The sequence below is a fragment of the Triticum aestivum genome, chromosome 1B (assembly GCF_018294505.1).
Source record: "Triticum aestivum cultivar Chinese Spring chromosome 1B, IWGSC CS RefSeq v2.1, whole genome shotgun sequence".
NCBI lineage: Eukaryota > Viridiplantae > Streptophyta > Magnoliopsida > Poales > Poaceae > Triticum > Triticum aestivum.
This window is the reverse complement of record NC_057795.1, coordinates 570,420,795-570,425,407: the sequence shown is the minus strand read 5'-3', so window position 1 is coordinate 570,425,407 and position 4,613 is coordinate 570,420,795. Positions and strand designations below refer to the sequence as shown.

Here is a 4,613-nt window from a genome sequence, read left to right as displayed (position 1 = left end):
CTCATTACCTCATTGGATGCATTTAAGCTCATCGTGAGCTGGTAAGCTTCTGACTGCAAGCGCTGTGCCCGCGCGTCGAGAGCCGCCCGCTCCGCGGCTAGTCTAGTATCCTCAGCTGCCAAGGCCTCTTTGGCCTGAGCTATCTCCTCACGCACCTGTGCTACCGTTGCGTCATGCTCATCTTTGTCTGCAGGAATAACCGTGGCGGTTAACAGGGCCGTGAGCTTGTCCATCAGGTCCATCAGCACCTGAGCCGATGGGCGCACGGGGCCGCCTGCCCCGGTTGCTCCTGATCCGGACGTGATCGCTACAGCTGCCGTAGAGTTTGAGCCGGGTTGTGTTCCGGCCATGAAGATCCCTGCCCATCTTGGCGGCTCATAGGGGTCCGGAATACTGATGCCATCGGAACAGCCCCCGAGCGCACCGTCTTGTACCTGATATAACGAATCTGTTGAGCCGGCGGACGAATCACTGTCTGAAAGAGCGGCCATCTCACCCCCATCTTTAGATCCAGAAAGTTCCTCTCCGTGGACGTAGCCCACGAAGGCACGCCTCATGACCGGCTGAGCCTGGGTCTTCCTCACACGCTGAGCCGTCTCAACGAAGTCGGTGCATTTGTCCGGCTCAGGTCCCGGCTCACCAATCTGGTCGATGAAGATGTGGATTCCGCCGAAGGGGACCCGGTATCCGTACTCAATTGAGCCGGCGTTGGGACCCCAGCCTTCATCGTCGATGTAGGTCTTGCCGCGATGACTTTTGGTCATCCGGCCCACTACGTATCCCTTGAGCCCTTCGAAGTTGCCCTTCAAGAACTCAAATCCACCGTGCGCTGGCCCCATGGTGGGCGCAAACTGTCATGGAATAGTCAGGTCAGATGTCCTCGTAAAAGGACTTAGTTGTGGAGCCATCGCAACTAGGAAGCTTGAAGGGGTTAAATCGGGACAAAGGACACGAGAGGGTTTATACTAGTTCGGCCCCTTACGGTGAAGGTAAGGCCTACGTCTAGTTGGGTTGGTATTGATGTTTCGATGACCAGGGAGCGAGACACGCTATGCCTGGTTCTCGATGAGTTGTTTTCTTGCCCTAAGCCGCCAGCGGGTCGTCCCCTTATATACACGGGTGGACGCCCTGCGGCTTACAGAGTCCCGGCCGGCTCATAAACAATGTCCGGCTCGGTGACTAGTTAAGTCTATCTTATGATACAAGTAATATCATTACAGCGGTTTACTACAACGGGCCTTGAGTCGCCAACAGGCCTTAAGCCCATCTTGAACCGCTATCTTCATGCTTGGCCTTGGGCTTCTTCCGGTTGAAGCTCTTTGCATAACTCGGCCCCTCCTGGGCGGCTTACACAAATAGCTATATTCCCAACAAGACCGGAAAAAAAGTACTTCCTCCATCCCAAGGGAGTGCCTGACAAACAGACGTCTGATTCCTATTTGGGCTCAGGTCATTTTTTTTGTCCATTGCCGTGCTGCTATCTGTCTAAATTTCAATTATCCTAAAATCATCAGTCCCCGCCCGTTGCTAATAGAAGCCGTGCTTACTAGCATCAGCTAACGCATCCACTGCTATAACAGAAGCCTTGCTTATTAAGTATATATTGGGAGTTCTGATGCAAGGAATAGGCCATGTAAAACGGTGTGGTGGGGGGGGGGGATGAAATAATCAATAATACATATAATGAAAAGTAAAACTTAAAAAAATAGAATCAATAACTGATGATACTAGTACAGATTTCGGTTCAAACAAAAAATACTAGTACAGATTGGGAAAATACAGATGCTATTGAGCATAGCTAGGCGATTGATTGGCACTACATACATGAAAGCTAACTGAACAAAAAGATACTGAAAATAGATGGCTCATAAAAAGGTTCCAGTAGCTTGAAGCAAACACAACAACTATAACAAAATAAAAATTGCGCACAGCGAACGATTTATACTTCAGGAAAAGCACATCATCGCCTTCTTGAATAAACACGAGCAACTCACTTGTTGATGATCATTATCATTTTGAACTCCACGAATGTGCTGCTCCTGAAAGTGATTAGTACAGCATTGTCTTCCTCATCACAAACTCCTTCCACCCCTTCTTAAATTTGATTTCGCCGTCCTTAAAATTCTTATACACAACAGTGGTAATGCTCCATGTTCCCAATTGTATTCCAGCCAGCCCGTCCCCGTGATCTTGAATGGTAATTTCTGTGATGCCCATGGGTTGCATACATCAGGAAAAAAAAGAGAAAAAAGAAAAAGAAGGTGCCGGCTGATGAGCAACAAAAGTATTATTGTTAAAAAAATGAAACTAGTCATGATTATGCGCAGAAGATACAAAAAACTAACAACCGATAGCAAAATAAGCACACAAATGTCAATCCTTAAGGTTAATGAATACTAATAACTGAGGGAGTGTGGATTTGTGTAGCTTGAGCTACATGGTAACCCTTATCTTAGCCCTTCATTTTTTCATCAAGATCTGTGCAGACACATTTGTATTGTTTGTTTCTCTCAAACGAAACAACGTATAAACTTCAAACTTTGCAGGACAACAAAACATTCTAATTACTATGTGGGAAAAAACTTTCAGATTTTTTCATGCATTTAAAATGCTAAAATTTATTTTTTTAATCAAAAAAATCCTCATTTGGTATATTTATGTTGGTCCAAAAAATCTGAAAGTTTTTTCACACATTGAAGTTGTAAAGTTAGTTTGATATGCAAAGTTTGAAGTCCATATGTTCTTTCATCTGAGAGAAACAAAAAAGAGAAATCTTCTTGTTGCAAGTTAGTTGGAGAGTACGGACCTCAAAGCAATGTTGAAGGGCTAAAGATAAGAGGTTCCATGCAGCTCGACCTACAGAGGAACTTTAACATAACTAAAAGATATTGATCCTTAGAAGGGTACTGAGAACTAACTCTGAAGACTAAGAACTGATAACTGAGACTAAGAAATGAAGAAACTAATGAAGAATGAAACTAACTGACGGAACTAAAAAAATGACACCTAACACTCTGAAACTACTTACAGAAATAACTACACGATTGAAAACTGAAACATAACAGAAAACCTATGAACACTAAACAAATGATGTCACTCCCTGTTTAAAAACTAAAACCTAACTGATGAACTATACTAAACTAGAAATCTGTAAACTCACGCTAAGAACTAAAGCAAAATATCAAAACTGATGATTGATGAAACACTGATGTCACTGTAAATAATCATGCAAGACTGAACACAAAATGAATATATAACACTGAAAACAATACACTGAACCCTGAAAAAATTGAAAACTATTAACTAAACCATGAAAAAACTATGAACTATTGATTAGAAAATGAACCCCTAAACCATAACCACATATAACTGATGACCAGTACACAGTGGCAATAATGAAATACTAAGAAAATACATGAGATGCTTGCTGAAAAATGAAAATAAAGAGAACTATGTAATAAATAATGTAGTACCACACTCATGATTACAGACTGAAACTGAAAAAAAGCTGAAATACAAACCTATAAGAATAAGCTATAATAATACTATTTAACTAAAAATAACACACCAATCTGAAAACTGGAAAATGAATCTTAATGATAAATTAAATGTGGCATGACTGACAAAACTGAAAACTGAACTACAAAGAACAATTCTACGCTACAACAGATGACTGAATAATATTATTTTTGTACTCTAGGCATTACCCGTACGTGTGTGTTGAAGACGGTACAACAATCTGCTACTGTGTGTTTCTCTTGGCTGATTGGTTAATTGATAGAGAAATTTAGTGAGCACCAGGATCTTAGACTAAATTACAACCATCTGCATATTCTTGGTTTTTAATCAATAAACTATAGAGGTATAAAAATATCCCAGGAATGGTAGTTAACTTTGAAGAAGGATATCATGTACACTTTGAGTAACAGAAGACATCCAGTCAGAAATGGGCTTCTGAGAGAAATTAGCCTCAAGCACTACATAGAATAAAACAAAAATTAGTATCAAGTACTCCCTCCGTCCCAAATTACTCGTCACTGAAATAGATGTATCTAGAACTGAAATACATCTAGATACATCCATACGTGCGGCAAGTAATTCGGAACGGAGGGAGTACTAGGCTAGAAAAATGTAAACAGGAAGGAACTTCAACACCCAAAAAATGGCTTATATAGCGTGCAAATTAAATCACCATGTCCAGTTGATACGATTAGTGGCATGAATAACACCATGAACTACAAGTTCATCATGTGTCCATGCACGACTTTGTGGCAAATAGGAACTGCAGAAGTAGGAACTAAGTACACCAACATGAAACCAAAGACTGCTGACTAACTTGGAAAATAAACTGGGAACTATAAGAGATTGCTTTAGACGCCTATACCTGGATAGGAGTGCACACAACATAGAGAAGTACAAGATGGCGAAGAAGGCCGCAAAGCGAGCTGTTGGTGAAGCAAGGGGTCGGGCGTATGAGGACCTCTACCAACGGTTAGGCACGAAGGAAGGCGAAAGGGACATCTATAAGATGGCCAAGATCCGAGAGAGGAAGACGAGGGATATTGGCCAAGTCAAATGCATCAAGGACGGAGCAGGCCAACTCTTGGTGAAGG

At 42.1% G+C, this 4,613-nt stretch overlaps 1 long non-coding RNA gene across 1 annotated transcript; it reads right to left on the bottom strand.

The window, feature by feature from the left end:
• Positions 1–1,697: 1,697 nt before the first annotated feature.
• Positions 1,698–4,355, bottom strand: LOC123139075 (uncharacterized). Its single transcript, XR_006469432.1, has 2 exons — positions 2,807–4,355; positions 1,698–2,204 (listed from the first exon to the last, which is right to left on the bottom strand). It is a non-coding gene; the product is annotated as an uncharacterized lncRNA (long non-coding RNA).
• Between the last annotated feature and the right edge of the window lie 258 nt (positions 4,356–4,613).